The following is a 17,706-nucleotide window of genomic DNA, read 5'->3' as shown; positions in this document are numbered from 1 at the left end:
GGCCCATGGCCTATCTAGACACAGAATCCTGGTCACCTAAGCAGTGCTGGATTTGGGTTCCATCTCATGGATTGAGCCTCAAATCCAATCAGATAAACTGAGGTTGTTTACTCCCATGATGTTTATGCCACTGTTACACCAATGTATCTATCATACAGGCAGGTCAATGTTTTAGACCTCAGGGTTTGTAGTTGTGTTGGTGGGTACCTTTCTCCCCTGGTAGTGTGCAGAGTGCCTTCCAGTGCTGTTTTAGCTAGGGTTTCTATTGCTGTGAAGAGAGCATGACCACAGAACTCTTATAAAGAAAGAAATTTAATTGGGACTGGCTGACAGTTGCAAGGTTTAGTCCATTATTGCCATGGTAGGAAGCATTGCAGCATGCAGGCAGGCATGGTTTTGGAGAAGGAGCTGAGAGTTCTACATCCAAACCAGCAGGCTGCAGAAAGAGACTGAGACACATTGCTTAGGCCTGAGCTTCTGAGACCTCAAAGCCTGTCCCCTAGTGACACCTCCTCCAACAACACCACACCTTCTCCAACAACACCACACCTCCCAATAGCGCCAGACCCCATGAGCTTATGAGGCCATTTTTATTCAAACTACTATTAAGTACTGTGAACACTAGTTAGTAGGAGAGAAGATTCTACTTAGGCATCAGCTCAACTTCTCTGTGTTCAAAGAGATAATGTAGGTATTGTCTTTGGCAATAGGGTCTTCCTATCAGTTTGTGAAAAGTGACCAATAGCCTTGTCTTGTTAATAGAATGGGATGCTTGGGAGTTTCCATGGGGCCCCTTTGGCCAACAGCTCAATTAGATGTAACCCATTCCTAGCACTAGAAGCTTCACATGGTGGCAAAAGATGTCTAGTTGTCACATTGTCTCTGGTGTTATTTGGTGATTCCATTTAGATTTCTTTCATCCGTGTGTGTTGTTTTAAGAAGCTTCTACAGCATTAGGTTCCCATATTACCCCTAAGATGGCTCTTGATACTAGCTGTCACTCACCATGTTCCCTCACTCCCCTCTCTTCTCCCATTTAATCCCCATTCCAGCCTCCCACTGTTTCTCCATAACTATATATTCTACTACCCCTTTCTTGAGAGATCCTTCCCTCCCAAACTTTATCCATGTGTTAAAATTAAGGAATCAGACACTTAGGACACGGACAGTTGAGAAACACAGAAATGTCTCATCCTTGTTAGCCTTCCTCTCATGGCAGCGCTTGCCTCCCTGAGCTCATCTAACCCAGAGCAGCCTCAGGAAGTGAGTCCAGTAACCTAGAAGTACAGATATGGAAGCCGTGATATATATCCATCTGGACAGTGTTAAAATCGTTTTAATGTCAGCCTCAATGATCAGGACAGACTGCAAAAGCAGTAAGAGAACGAGACTTCAATTCAGGAAACAATTTGACTAGACGTTTGGAGAGTGAAAAGAATCAAAACAATTGGTTCGTTTCTGCAAAGAGAAGAGAAATCATTGATCTGCAGCAGAAAGAGGAAAACTGAAGATTACGTAATACAGTCTGGAGAAATGTTCTCATTTGACGAGGTTCAAATTCATTCTTCTCTTGGGCAGCAATTGGGTCACATGACTTCACCTTGGTACAGATAAAACGAGTCCAATGGACCATGGTCATTTATCCTGACTGCCATTCCTGCGGCACCCTTTTATTCGCTGATTTGGCTCTTTGGTCATCTAATTCTGGGAAGCAGGCACTCTAGGTGGATGATGTTGCTAGTTCAGATATCTGAAAAGGTCTATTAAATTACCTTCTGCTTTATACATCAGTTACAATGGGCTAAATTGGATTAGTGCCTTTGTGTCTGACATTTCTAAAGGCCTCGCTTTCTGTTTATGGACCTGAGAGATGGTGAGCACTCCTTGCCTGTCAAGAATTTGTGGACTACAGGGCAGGAAACCCTGACTGCCCTAAGGGACGAAGAGGGAGGAGGAGAGGGAGTGGGGGGAGTGGGAGGGTGTTGGGAAGAGGGGCGGAAATGGAAACTTTTATAATTTAATAAAATTTACTTAAAAAAAAAGAATTTGTGGACTTTCACATAGCAGGGATACAGTTCACATGCATTTAATCAAAACAAAAGTTGATCGATTCATTTAACTTGTGTGTTCACATGTGATGAACATTTTGGTGAGTAACATGCAGAGGCTTCAGTAATTTCCCGAGGACCCTGCACTTTCTGCATTTGGGCTCTGCTGTGCTGAGGATACTTTACTCGGATGCTAGGCTCCAATTTGCTAAGACTATCACACTCTGCTGCTAGGCTTCATCCTGTGCATCATTCTCTCCATTTTCATTTAGACTTTCTTTTAGTCTTGATAAAACACTTGCTATCATTCTAAATTAGTTCAGAATTCCCAACCATCCCTTTCAATTGCTGGCTCAAGAGAAACACAGGCTGTGGTGATCAGCATGAGGTCTGGATCCCGAGACCTCGCTGCAGGGGAGCTGGAGCGTGGCGGGGCCCCTCCTAATTCACAAAGTTCAAGAGTTCAGGAGAAATGTTCCCAAGGTGAGACCGTGGTGGTAGTGACATCAGATGAAGAATCAGAGGCTACATAGGTAGGCAGGACACATGCTCCCCACTACATTCCTGAGGAGTTCATTTTGCATCAGCCAGTGACCCCGAACTCACTGTTACATTCCTATTTACTCCTTCCCTTCCCCAAGTCAACCTACTGATTAAGCAATTATCACTGGCAAGGTTTTTAGTATTTTTAAACCATGCTACTCTGAACATATCCTACCATGCTGGTCTTCTTTCCATCCATCCTCCTTCTATTTTTAAGGACCTCTTTGATTGAGAGGACCCACCTGCACAATCTAGAATAGTATCCCCATGCCAGTATTGAGTGGTTGGCAACCTTAGTGCTACCTGCAAGCTTCACATGCACTGACAATGCATTTTAGCATGGTCAGCGTTGGTCTGTTGCAGCGGCACTGTTCCATTGGATGCTTGGGTCTCCCTTGAAAGATCACATTCCTCCACTGCCTTCAGGACAGGTTTCAGCTTTTTTAAGGTCATGGTTTTTCCAAGTAGCCCAGGCCTTTTCTTTCCTCTCTCTCCTTCTGTCTTTCCCCCCAACTCCTCCTTCTCTCAAACGGAAGGTGAAAAGAAAAACTTGGCCAGGAATTTTTAAAGGAGTATGGCATCCTTGTCCCCCCTGACATCCTTTGAGGGAAGCATGGTGCAAGGTGAAGGGTAGCTTCATTGCTTTTCCTGTGACGTGTGGCTGAAACTCATACTGGGATTAAATGTCTCCTTGGGTGTCTTCCCCAACAGGCTCTTCAGTGGCTTCCTATGGATTAATTGGTAAGGAAAGAAAAAAAAAACCAAAATTCCGGTTTGTGAAGGGTTTCTGGGCCTGATATTTCCTCTATAATGAAACAGGTTTAATTATGTTCAGATTGCCAATATCCTGCATTTTGGTAACATAGCCAAGTTTTCATATTTACAGGCTAAATATGGAGAACCTGTCCACATATAGCAACCTACGTCCAGGAAATAATTATGGCTGCTTCAAACCTATGATCCATGAATCATAATTATCTGCAGAGATGGTTGAAGGGCACCCAAAATAATAACAATGTTAATGGAATGTGAAAAATAAGATTGGGGCAGGTACTGGGCTACTTTTCTCATTCATTTTCAATGCATTTCTTTTTATAAGATGTATCAAATTAGACATTAATTTTTCACTTCCATAGGACAACTGGCAGTTCTCAGACTCTGAGTCAATATCAACAACTGCAGACAGTGCTTGCCCTCTGACCCTCACTGTTCAAACAAGGAGCTCAGTGCATCCTTACCTGTGCTCTCTTCTTAACACATGCCATTTTACAGAGTAAGAAACTGGGGTTGAGGGACAACAGAACCTGGTTAACTCGGGGTGACTGTTGAGGATTGACTTGAGTTTGGAAAGTTCCTGTTCCTTCCGCCATGCCATAAGGCTCCGGCCTTGGAAGTGTGTCTTATACCAGTGGGAGGGCAAGAGCATAATTTGAGAATTAAAAGGGAACATGAGGCAGAACAAAGCCTTTTGATATATTAAAATGTTATTATTTCACAGACTACTGAAAGCTGTGTTTCTGCAAAAATACTCAAAAGTCCTCAGCATGCATTCAAGAAGCCCAGCATAGTTTCAAAAGCCCTTGTCTAGATGACCTTAGGTCAAGTGCCCTGACAGTGTCAGACCTGCTTTTACTGATCTTAAAACGATTTAATAGCAATATAGAAGAGTCCATGTCTTTAGAAGGTCAGATTTACTTTTGACTCTAATCTCCAACACCCCCCCCACACCCCCGGGTGTTTTTACATGAGGGCACGGGCCTTTACTGGAAAGACTGAGTGGGAATGAAGACTTTACATGGTTTCTCGACAAGATTCTGAAATCTAGTTCTGTCACAGGGCAAGCCTGTCACAAATCCAGTTATTTTTGTGATGTTTCTGGCATGGAAGAGCACATGGATCGTTGTGTTCTCAAAAAAAAGAATATGCATGTGTATGTATATATGTGTATATGCATATACCTAGCCATGCATGTGTGCACAGGTATATGTAAACATATATAAGTGCATGTGTATATATATATACATATATATTCCTTTTTCCTTTACAAACACACATGCATGCTCACATGCATTCACCACACATCTTTTTTGACTGTGCATGCATATAAAAGCAACAAGAGAGGAAAGAGAAGGTCAGAGGCAACAAAGAGTCAAGACTTCCAAGTTTGTTGTGCTGTGTGGTCTTCCTGAGAGCCTCTGAAGAGGGACATCTTCCTGATGTAACTGCCATTACATCATCAGGAAGACTTTGAACTGAAAACGTATTTCCAAGTGTGATGGCTCTGCTTTACATTTGAAGGTTCACTGTAAGTGCCAAGTGCCGACAGACTGACAGATCTGACCCTAAATAGACAGACCTGACCCTAGACAGATTTGTGCATTATTTCTGCCTGTCAAACAATAGAAGCTTGAAGTGTAGGAGATATTGTGAAGCTTGCAAAAATGTAAATCATTAAGAAAGACCATTAGATAGCATTGGTTACTCTTTCCTAATATGTTTTCAACACACATATGTGCATGACAGACTGTCCTCTTCACATGGTTGTGACTCAACAGCAGCCGAAGCCCCCACCCACGTGTATTTTGCAGTTTCCCATAGACAAAGGGACATTGTTCTTTCATTTTGGTGACTTCATCAGATGAGAGAAAATGGTAGTTTTCACCCTATCAAACAGAGAATTTTGTTTCAAAACTTCCTTTTCTTTTTTCTGATGTTCTAAAACAGTGGACATGATGTGGCCTCCGGGAGATTAAGGGTGCCCCTCCTCACAGAAGGCCTCTAGGTCTTAAAACCTAAACAGTATGTAAGAAACTATGCTTTGCCACTGGGACCCTGACATTGAACTCAGGTTTCGTGCTTTGTTTTCTTAGTGATTTTTAATGCTTCTGCAAAATGTAGGCCTGCCATTATCTCAGTTTACCTATTGAGAATGCCAAGGCCTGGAGAGATCTAATTAGCTGGTATGGGGTAGTTGTTGGATTGGTGAGCAGGGTTTCTCAGCCCCAGAGCCTTCTCTTTTTGTTTTGCCAAACTGTACTTCTGAGAGGTGGACAGGTCTTAAAGTCAGAGAAAAATGTCTCATGTGACCTCATAAGTAGTTTCAGAAGATTGGAGTAGCTACTGAGGCCATGGCCACCAAGCTGAGTGATGTGTGAACTACTTACTTCAGTTACTGGGGAGGGACCCAGCATTTTCATGAACCCTGAATTTCTCTAACAAGTTGATGTGCTGATTTAGGTAGCATTCTGGTCATAGAAATAAGAAGTTTCTTTCAGCGTACAGCAGTCAGAAATCTTTTCCAATATTAATATTATTATTTCAATATTAATAAGCTTGGCAGTAGTTTTAGACATTTTAAGATAATGATTTCTTAAAGCATTTAAAATCATGTTATTTGCTCTGTATTTTTCCTTGTTGCCTCTGTTAACCTACCCTTTCCAGTTGGATGTCATTTCTTGCCATCAGTGAAAAACAGAAGACATCTCCTAGTGAGTGAGTTCCTTTGCAGGCCAATGAACCAAGCCATTTTCAAAGGCCACCAGAGACCCAGCACCCCATTGTCACTTCAGGGTTCTCCCAGTCGTTGCTGGTGGCAGGCAGCCCACTAATTCAGTATTTCGTGTTGATGACAATGAAATTATGCATTGCTCTTCTCAGATGGGGAATTTCCTTTTGAACATCATCAGGCCCAAGTTGTGACTGTAGTTTTGGTGCCTTCCAAATATGTAATTAATGGGTATATGGATGGATGGATGCATGCATGCATACATGAAGTACTGAGAAACAACTTTTAGACAGTGTGATAATTGTACTAACTGGAGTGGGAAATGAAGCTAAAATGGGGTTTGAAGGCAAATTCTACAGGAACTTCTATAATAAATAAAGTATCATGGCCTTCGTAAGAAATATGGATCTGCTGACCTTTTGATTTTTGTTTATTGAGTTTTTGCCTTAGTGTATGAATAACCTTGGCTAGTATGTGTTTAGGAATAATTTTGGCCGAGTACAGAGGATGATTGACAGTAGCTAGGGGTGGCTGTATCATAAGAAGGAAAGTTCTTGGAAACTACAGAAAGTTCTTCAACTGTGGGATTACAACGACGGAATGCATTGCAGTAAAAGGATAACAGTCAGAAACAGCCTGAGAATGACTCTGTATCCTGCAGCTTGAGAGACAGTGAGGGGAGAGACGGCGTGGGTAAGGGCAGCCTGAGTGACTTGACGACAGCAGTCAAGGGGTGTGGCACAGAGATACAGATTGAGATGCAGTTAAGTATTAAGTGAAACTGTAGAGGGGGTAAGATTTGCTGGGAAAGGGTCGGAGAGACGGACTGAGCAAAGGATTTTAGAGAATACATAAGTGTAAAGTGCGGGTAGGAGAAGCGACCCTGAGGGTAGACTGAGAAACAGGCAGAGGCACAGCAGAAGAACTGAACCGTGGCAAGACAGATTTTTCAGTGAGAATGAGGATTGAAGAGACCTCTCTAAAATATGATGAGAATGTTCATCGGCACAGAGCAGAATCCACATGGAGCTAATGTGTGCGGGAGAAGACAAGTTAATAATTAGATTCAAGGCTGTTCCACTCAGCCTAAAGGCTGACCCTGGGGCTGGATCTCACAGGGGTCTGGAACTGGGAACTAGAAAGTGGGTAGGAACCAAAGTAGATGTGTGACTAGTTCTAAGACGAAGCTGAGATTGCATCTTGACTCTCGCTCCCCTCACTGTTCCTAACTTAAACACTGAGCAGGTCTCCAAATGACAATGCAAGTCACAACTCAGAGAATCCGATTGACCCTGGTTAGGGTCGGTCTCCCTTCCGTTCCTTTCCATCGAGGCTGAGGGAAGATGGGAAAGAACACAGAACAAACCCGCTTTCTAGGACTCCTTTCCATGAATCCAGGGAGTGATTCTCAGAGGAGGATCACTCCGAATCAAGCAGGTACCCCCACAGTATGTCTGCTACCAGGTTGGCGGAAACAACGGCATAAAGGCCTCGTCAGGCAGCTTTCTTGGGGGCATCAACGACAGGAAAAGTTGTAAGCACAGTGACTCCTTTCTCCTTTGCTCCCATTTCCTGGGAGCCTAATGAGAAGCTTGCACTAATGCCTCTGCTGATGCCTCCACAGCAGGAACACGAGCGAAAGAAATTGCTTGTGAAATGCCTTGACATCTCCAGGTCAAAAGGCCTGAACAAACACAAAAGATTTTTTTTTCCCCTAGAAAAGGTAGACATTTCTGGTTGCTTTTATTTAAAACATGATTGACAGAATACAGACAATTCTTCTGCACCACTTCACCCTCTTTTTTTTTTTTTTAAAAAAAGGAAAATATCCATAGTCCATTTTTGGGGAATGTGGGCGTAGTATTCCAGGCTACTTCCTGCTGGTTGGGGGCGCTGATAATCTTATGGGGACCTAAAGAAAATTTAGAGTTATGATCAAGTCCTGACTGAAGTATCCTGTGAGTCTTGATCATCTCAGGCAGCAGTCTTGAACCTGTTGTGGATGAAGAACTCAGACATCTGTCCCATCCGTTCCTACTGGAGATTGCTCAGGTGGTCTCCCTTGGTCAAAGATGATTTTTCTTAACTCTGAATAAATCCAGAGCCTCTCATTTTGAGGGAGAATTGTCTGTATTCTGTCAATCATGTTTTAAATAAACACTGATTGGCCAGGCAGGAGGTGTAGGTGAGAAAACCAGACAGGAAGTGGAAATGAAGCAAGGAGAGCAGGAGAATTCTGGGGAGGAGGAAGTTGATTCCTCCCATGCCTGCCCAGATCTCCGAAGCAGCAGGATGTGAGCTGCCCCACTGAAAAAGGTATTGAGCCACATGGCTAAAATAGATCAGAAAAATGGGTTAATCAAGATGTGAGAATTAGCCTGACCTAACGGGCCAATCAGCATTATAACTTATAGAGATCTTTGTGTGATTTCCTCTGAGACTAAACAGCTGGGGGGCCGGGCGAGACAGAAAACACAAACAAGCCAGCCCCCTCGTGTTACAGAATGGCGCCCAATGTGGATAACTGCATCCACAGAAAGTCTGAGAAAGCTTGGGAAAGACTAGAGTAAAGCATTTTGATTTTCAGCAGTAGCAGGAAAAAAAGCTGCGCTGTTTTAAAATGCCGGCTTTCTGGGCCGTTCTGCCAGGGAAAACTGACTCTTTCAAGCAGGCAGTCCAGACTATGGAAACACGTTGCAGCTTGCTTCCTGGCAAGGACCTTGAAACGCCTTAAGAGCTTTTGACTGTTGTTTTCTCCATATTCCTTAGCAAATTAAAGACCCATGTGGTCAGAAAAAGAGAGATATACAGTAAAGAGATTCAAAGAGTAAGAAAACCTCTAAATGGTTTACAGTGTGTTAAAAATATATGCAGGCTTAAAAAAAGAAGGTTGAAAGCCTTAAAATAAAAAAAGAAAGAGAGTAGTTGAGTGTGGTGGTACACACCTTTAATCCCAGCACTGGGGAGGCAGAGACAGATGGATCTCTGGGAGTTCAAGGATAGCCTGGTCTACAGAGGGAGTTCGAGGACAAAGATATGCAGAGAACCTGTCTCAAAAAGCCAAAAGTTAAAAGTAAAAATAAAAGAAATAGAGGTTAAAATAAAGTCACGTAAAGATGGAAAATACACAGAGAATCTTGATACTGTATGCTATTATGCTCTCTTTGAATTGTTTAAATGCTGATGAAGGAGCAACAGCTGCTAAAAGATATTTGCTTATAAATGCTGCAGAATCAATCCAGGAAAGGTATTTTGAAAATCCCTTGGCTTCAAAATTGAAGTCAAAAGGTATGTTACTTTGGAGAAGAGATTTTGCTTTTGTTTCCACAGAAAATGAGAGGCTCTGGATTTATTCAGAGTTAAGAAAAATCATCTTTGACCAAGGGAGACCACCTGAGCAATCTCCAGTAGGAACAGATGGCCCAGATGTCTGAGTTCTTCATCCACAACAGGTTCAAGACTGCTGCCTGAGATGATCAAGACTCACAGGATACTTCAGTCAGGACTTGATCATAACTCTAAATTTTCTTTAGGTCCCCATAAGATTATCAGCGCCCCCAACCAGCAGGAAGTAGCCTGGAATACTACGCCCACATTCCCCAAAAATGGACTATGGATATTTCCCTTTGTTTTTTTAAAAAAGAGGGGGAAGTGGTGTGGGAGAATTGTCTGTATTCTGTCAATCATGTTTTAAATAAACACTGATTGGCCAGGCAGGAGGTGTAGGTGAGAAAACCAGACAGGAAGTGGAAATGAAGCAAGGAGAGCAGGAGAATTCTGGGGAGGAGGAAGTTGATTCCTCCCATTCCTGCCCAGATCACCAAAGCAGCAGGATGTGAGCTGCCCCATTGAAAAAGGTACTGAGCCACATGGCTAAAATAGATCAGAAAAATAGGTTAATCAAGATGTGAGAGTTAGCCAGTAAGAAGCCTGACCTAACGGGCCAATCAGCATTATAACTTATAGAGATCTTTGTGTGATTTAATCTGAGACTAAACAGCTGGGGGGCCGGGCGAGACAGAAAACACAAACAAGCCAGCCCCCTCATGTTACATTGCCTGAATCTCATTGATTTCCCAAATTATGCTAGCTGATTTCTGGCTTTCATTAATCAAACTGCCACCCGCAGGAGACTACTGGCCCCTCCTCTTATTTGATGAATTCCGTTCTCACGTCATCCCTCTAGCGCAGTTTCCAGAGGATAATTTGTGGAGGACGGAGAGGCATGGGGTTGGCTGAGGATTTGGAAGTGGTAGTGTGTCTCCCGAATCTGACTAAGTCTGTCTCTCCACAGAAGTATTTTCCTGTCATCCCTTCGAGCTCCGAGAATAGCAGTACCAGCTGTACTTGCCTGAGACATGTCTAAATTAATAAAACAACGTGGGATTATTGACATCTTCTTGCTTCAACTAGCAAATGTGCATCTTTGAATTTTTATCAACTGAAATGCTCTTATAATGAAACATCCATAGAGTGTTTCAACAGGCTCAACATAAAAATAATAATGCACATTTAACTTGTGCTAATTATGACTTAAATGCCTTTTGCTTATCTTTCTTGCATCATTTCTCTCAGAAATTAGAACTAAGCTGACATAGTTCAAAAGAGGTAAAGACACTTCATAGTATGAAGGGAGCTTTGTGATCATTGAGCACTGTTGTCCACAGCTCTATTGCCTACAACCTGTGTGGCCTGAAAAATGATTTACCCTTTCTGAGCCTACATTGCCGTGCCAATGAAATTATGTTGCATGGAGGTGTAAGTGATATTTCAAGGATGCAGTTTAGCAGAGTGCTTGGCATCCAGCAAAAGCTAATTAACGTGAGTTCTAGATCACAGGGTATTTGCTAGTGAGAGGAATTCCCAGTCACACCGTACTCACAATGTTTAACCCAGACATGGATAGAGAAGACTCTATATGTAGATAGACCCATGAACAGTCTAGGGCAGTCTAAAGGATGGACCACATGGATGTGGTTAGGGGGAGCTGCTGGTGTTTGTATCCATAGCATCTTTTGATCATACAGAGCAGTGATAACATTCCTATCTGAGAATGTGAGAGTTCTTGTACTTGAGCATATCTGGGGATCTATGGCTGGACTCCTGCTTTCTATTCACACAAAAGCCTCTAGACAAGATGTATTCCAGATTCTACTGAAGGCCAGAGGCCATACTCAGTAAAGAGAGTGGCAACAAATCAGCTTGTCTACTACTCAAATGTCCAGAGGTCTAGACTCCAGGATACATCCCTGTGGCTTAGGGGAGAACCAAAAGATTTTTAAAATTAAGAGGAGAACTCACCTTCACTCATACTTCAATAGGGCCTTCAGATCACAAGTTCTCATGGTTTGTTACTGGCTTAATATTACAAATCAAATCAAGGGGAGGTAAACCTCTCTTGAGAGGTATTGTAGGCTCTTCAGAGCCTACAAAAGTCAAGGCCACTGGCCTGAATGGCAATGCCAAATGCCTAGAAGATTAACCAGTAGCAGAGGAAACAACTGAGGTCTCTTGCCCAGCAGAAACCTTGAGACACAGAAGGCTCAGGAATGGGAGCACCTGTGGTAGAGGAATGAGCAGCATTATTTGTGACTTTTGTTGGGATACTGGTTTGACTCTTCTGCAGCATAGCCTGGTAAATAACCAGTGCCCAGCAAATATTTGTGGAATAAATCCCTACTAATTAAGCAATTTATATGCATCCAACTTATGTATTGTCTCCTTTTATTTATTTTGCTGCAAGGGATTAGCATTGAAGTGAAAGAGTTCACAGGAGTCCGTGTGGTGGGAACCCAGGCTTTGGAGTCTGAGACAGACTTGAGCAAGTAATTCAGACCTCCAGTGCTATTTTAATTTCATCTATAAAATAGGATTATTGGGAATCTAATTGAACTTCCTGCATAGTGTAAATGGATGTCTACCTGACCCTAATCAGGAAGCTCAGCACACAGCAGTAATCAGCCATAAATTGCTTAGCAGGAATTCCTGTGCGTAATTTCATTCTCTGGGTCTGAGAGCTGAAGATGGAAACATGCAGAAAGCACATGAGAAAGACTAACATAAAATCAGTGGGGAAAAACATACTGCAAGGAGAGGAGAAGTCTGTTCAATTTGTTCTATAACGATAAAAAAATCTGATGATCAAGGATATGTTTTACGCTTCTTTATATCTCCTTAAGTTAGCACAGCTTTAGGTCTACTAGAGAGGTGCCCAACAAATATATGCTAGTGCTGATTCGGGGAGCCCCACAATATGGAGTCACAAGGTTGATGAAGAGGACAAAGAAGTAGAACCGATGTTATAAAAAAAATTGTTAAAAGATTTACTTCAAATATTTTAAATCACAGAGAGGAAAATTTAAGTAAGAGAATGCTGCTCCCAAATATCCCAAAGAGAAGTATATAGTTTTCTAACCAAGTCTGTTAGAGATAAGTGAAATTTAAGATGCTAGGACGTAAATGTTTGTTCACCAGGATTAACTAGCCTTTAGGCTCTCCTCCTATAACAAGGGAGACAGCTGACTTCAAGCCATCCTTTAGGCCAGTTCCCCTAACAGAAGACACAACTCTAAGGGCAGCTCAAGATGGGCAGCATAGAGTCACAGCCATCACTAAATCCTGGTCTGTCATTAGGTCCCCTGAGCTCTTATCAGGAAACATATAATTCTGCCAGGTGAGCAAAAGGATCCTGGCTAACAGTAATTCGATTTCAGAAATCATTCTGGCAGGTATTTTTCTCTGGAAATCTTCCATCTGCCTAAGAGGCCAGATTGGAAGTTTCTTGTCTCTGTTTAAATTGCTCAAAGTGTAACGTGGGGTCAGGACCAGAAGGAAAGTTAAGGATGACAGCGTAGGTAAAATGAGTAAGCCTAAGGTGAGTATAAGCTAGTGAAGTCTTCTAGTCAAGACAGGCTTTTCCTCGGGCATTAGCCAAGAGCCAGGCAAAGGAGAGTACACAGTTTTCCCGTGATCTCTCAGTGTGTCAAGTGAGTTCTCGTCAGGAAGGTATGTCATTTCTATACCAAGCTTTCCTGTCCTTACAAAGGGAAGTCTCCTCCAGATTCTCTGACTGCAGTGCCCTGCATCTTTTTTATAGATCTAGAAGAATGTCTTCCACAAGAGACCTACTCATGTTATTCTATTTGCAAAGCACAAAGTCTGCCAGTGAGAATCAGAGAAATGACACCATTGGAGACAGTCAACAAAGGGTTGGGATGTAGCTCAGTGGTAGGGGCTCATCTAACCTACAGAAGCTGAGGTTCAATCCCTCGGACTTTGGGGAGAGGAAATACAACATTTTTATGAAAATTATTTTTTCTACCTATCAATTTTTAAGCATTGTCTTAAGTGCTTTTCATACATTATTTAATTTTATCTCTAAAATAACCTGCGAAACAAATATTTACATTCCCGGTTTCCCATTATTAAGTAAGCTAGTGTTTTGGTGACCTGTGCACTTAGTTTGCCTCTTATTGACAAAGTGAACTAGAATTTTATACTGGGATTATACCCATAAGGGTTTGTTTGTTGTGGTTCTTAACCTTTATTGAATTACAAATTCCTTAGGGAACAGTATAACAGCAGAAGTCCTGGACCCTTTGGAGGACATTTTTGGAAAAGAATCTCTCTTAGACCAAGGTCAAATTTCCCTCACCATCTTCATTGTAAGCGGCAGCCTAAGGAGATCTAAGAACATCTTGAATACTGCCCAGAGAGTGTTTCAGAGCTAGAACAATGCAGTTAAAGTCTTCATGTGTGCTACCTTTCCAGGGTGTTGTCTTTTCTCTATTTCTTAAATCTGTAGCCACCCACGGATCTGTTTCATTGCAGCTAGAGTTTCATAGCTACTTGCTTGGGGACAATAAAGAGTCAACATTCAGTCTGGATTCCCACACTGTCTTACTGCACGGACCACCGTGCTGGATCTTCACATATCTCCCTGCTTGGGTAGCTGGCGGATAGAGAGACTGAGTATTTGTGTGGTTCTTGTGATAAGCTTGTGCTAGTACGTCACGTTGCTTATTTATGTAAACTGCAATCTGTCTAGGCTGCTTTAGATGACATGAGGTTGTCATCCTGCCACTTTGAGATGCTCCCAAGTTGAATTAGTTATGAGGAAAACCCTGTGGGGCAGAGGATTCTATGAAGGGGGAGAGAAAGGGAGGGAGGGAGGGAGGGAGAGAGAAGAAGAAGAAGGAGGAGGAGGAGGAGGAGGAGGGAGGAGAAGGAGGAGGAAGAGAAGAGGAGGAGGAAGAGGAAGAAAGGGAGGGAGGGGGGAGACCTGATCTTTTTTTTTTTCCAGAATGGTACTGTGACTACAGCAGATGTAGGTTTGCAGACCCGACCTAGAAAGCTAAGTAGGAGGTTTATGTCATCTCCAGTTCTTCCCCGAGCCTCGCAGACCTTGCTAATCATGGTCAAGTCCTAGGCATCTAGTACAGAACCTGCAAAGAGCTTCACCGGAGCAACTGTTGAATTACTGAAGGACTGAGCACTCCCTTAGCGTTAGTGTTTGTGTATTACTGACTTATTTATGAATCATTGCTTCTTACTCAGTTAGTCATGATGCGGTGTGGCCCAACATCCTTTGAATCAGTGATAAGCTGCTTCCAGGCACCTGCAGGCAGGTCGCTCTTTGCTTGGCCGCTCATCCTTCTGAGCACCTAGCATAATCATCTGCACATACCTATCAGGTCATTGATGAATGCTTACTGATTAAAAAATACCATTTGCAGACAATTTTTTTTTAAAGTGGACCATTTAGACATCATTTTCAGCACCCTTTCTACACTTGCAGCTCCTCTTAGAGGGATTGGTTTTGAGAATTTTAAACCGGAACAACTGACAGCAGTGACAGCACAGAAGGCTCACACTACAGGAGACGTCACAGGTCAGTGGGTCCAGTTCCCTCCCCGACACATGGAGCAATGCTACAGACGGGGGATGGAGAGTATGGATCCCCATTTCTGTCTCCTAGTTGGTGCCTTCCAGACTTCACTGAGCCCCGGCCTCATTTTTTTTCTAGCCATGGTTAGGACATATTTGCACAGCTGTGCTAATCCATTTCAAATGTAAAAATAGGACTGCCTTCCCACGTGATCCTGTGAGATCCTTTATCCTGGCTCAGACCAATGGGGTTTAGCTACCGCAAAGGGAGGCCTCCTTGGTCATGAAGTGCTAGTACGTCTAGAGGCAGGGATGGCATAGCTACCCTGTTTGTGGCATTTTAGTGGGACTTGTCTTACGCTTGCCCCTCTCAAAGAATGGAAGAAAATGTAGCCGGGGTGGCCATGATAATATGTTAAGTCACTATTTAATTATATAGCCACCGATGAGCATTTCTTATGCTTTATTAGAGTTCAGATTCCACCCATCTGCTTAGAAAATTCTGGCATATCTCATTCCTATCTATAATAATCCACTATCTATTTGAGTTTTCAGCATCCTCTAAGCCACTATTGTGTGCTAAGTTCTATACTTTGTGTAGCCGACTGCACCACATAAGAAATTTTGCCCCTGCAACAGTTAGTGTGTTTCAGCTGCCAGCTACAGAGTCTGGATAACTTCTTACAATGTTCTCAAGCATTCAAAGAAAGCCTAGAATGAGCAAGCTGAGGCCAGAGTGAAAGATGCAGACTTAATATCCCAAATACGAGAGGACAGACAAGTTCCTCTTGCTACCGCCACCAGGATAATTCAAGTGTTGTCCCTCTGTCTTTATATTTTATTCTGGTTCAAAGGCCTGGGAAGAAAATTCGAACCGGCCCTGCTTGAGTCCATACATCTAGGTACGAAGAGAAAGGTGCATGTCTCCGTAGATGGCTCCATTGAGACTGGACGCAATGGAAGATTCTTTGCCTAAAGCAGAAGTTATTGCTGTTAACAATATAGGAAAGTGGAGACTAAGAGGCCACTGAACAACATAGAAGTGCCACAGTTGGTTCCTTGAAAAATTTCAAAGAAATGTGAGGTACAGGCAAAGGAAACTCCCCCACGGATACTTCAAAGTATCAATCTCATTAAGTCTTGTAGGAATCATATTGTGGATAAACGTTGCTCAGTCAGAGGAAAAGAAAAGCCCATTGGAAACCAGGTTGCAGTTCTAGGAGCACTAGGGCTCAGTACACAAGGGTAAAGTAGAACGTGGTGAGGTAGTGTTCTAAGTCACATGTTCATATCCGGGAGGTTTAAAAGCAAAGGTCCAAGGCATGCATAGAACAATCTATATCGTTGAGTGCAGATTATTAGTTAATGAAGCAACAAGAGATAGGTATCATGTGTAGGCCAGTCTTTTTCATAGTAATAGTTGATAAATGTTATCTACTGCTACTTTCATTTTTATGTTTTGGGGTATTTTCCCCTACATGTACGTCTGTGCATAATATGCATGTCTCGTGTCCTTGGAAGTCAGAAGAGGCCATTGGATGCCCTGGAGTTGGGATTACAGATGACTACGAGATGAAATGTGGGCGCTGGGAACTAAACCCAGGTCTTCTGGAAGAGTATTACGTGCTCACAACTGCTGAGCTCTCTCTCCAGTTCAGTAAATGCTATCTATTGTCATTAGTATTGCCATCACCACTTCTTCCAACTATACATCACATTAATTTTTAAAAGCATGTGTCCATATGGCTAGATTCATATAGCGTATGTGTTATTAGACTTAACTAAAGCTTTGTTCTCTATGCTGATTTCAAATAGTATCTGGGACCGAGTTTTAGAAGAGCCCCAGCTAGCTCTTTCCCTAAATTAGCCATGTTGTCTTCAGAGGTGACAGAGTTCACACCCTCCCCAGCATGGTCTTCATTTGTGTATCAAGTCAGGGTGTCTTGCTGTGATATTTATGAATCTTTGCCCAGGTAGAGGTAGAAGACAACCTGATTGGATGGTCTTCACAATAATCCCTAGACTTCACTGCTACTGTCAATCTTTGCTTTCTTTTTCTCAAGCTAAAGCTCCCAATGCTTTCATCTTCCTGTAGAGCATCCCAGGCTTTGGAGTTTGCTACTCCCAGCATCACTAGAGGCCTCTGCATGTCTCCTTTAGTTCTTTCTATAACAAAATCCACAGGCCAGGCGATCACAGCGTTTCAGTTAAGGAAACAAATGACGACACATAACCGAAGAGTTTGTCAGGAGCCCAGTATGGAGGGTGATCCTGGTGGTATACCCTTTAGTAGGCAAAATAAGGCAAATTAACCATCATTACCTCCATCCGCATGTGTGATGTTTTAGAGTCAGTAAATGGCTGGGGCTCTTAACATAGCTCTGTTATAACTCAATAGGTTGGAGATCATGAGAGCAAACAGATGGTTTATGACGATTGCTCCCCCTACACCCAGAACTTTCTATAGAGAGCAGTACTTTCCTAACTTTGCATCGTTGAATGGAGAAGTCAGAGGGAGAATCACACCGTGGTCCCTCAGAAAAGGGAAGGGCTCTTTCATCTTAAACATGTACATGCATCACATATTCTGTTTAATGAGCTATCCAGGTTGATGCAAACATTAAAACTCGAACTTATGAATGGCAAGTAAGACTGAATCTCTAAAACTGTACATTGTATTTGGCTCAAGTTCCCATAGGCTATGAAAGGCTCACTTGAGAACCA

At 42.6% G+C, this 17,706-nt stretch overlaps 1 long non-coding RNA gene across 1 annotated transcript in view; it reads right to left on the bottom strand.

Annotated features, from left to right (window-relative positions):
• Positions 1-294: 294 nt before the first annotated feature.
• Positions 295-17,706, bottom strand: part of LOC125411445 (uncharacterized) — a 111,454-nt gene continuing 94,042 nt past the window's right edge. The window contains exon 4 of the long non-coding RNA XR_015735485.1: positions 295-3,318. This is a non-coding gene — a long non-coding RNA (uncharacterized LOC125411445). The remainder of the gene's footprint in view (positions 3,319-17,706) is intronic.

This window comes from Myodes glareolus, chromosome 18, assembly GCF_982192425.1.
Source record: "Myodes glareolus chromosome 18, mMyoGla1.1, whole genome shotgun sequence".
Taxonomy (NCBI): Eukaryota; Metazoa; Chordata; class Mammalia; order Rodentia; family Cricetidae; genus Myodes; species Myodes glareolus.
This window is presented reverse-complemented; position numbering and strand designations above follow the sequence as displayed.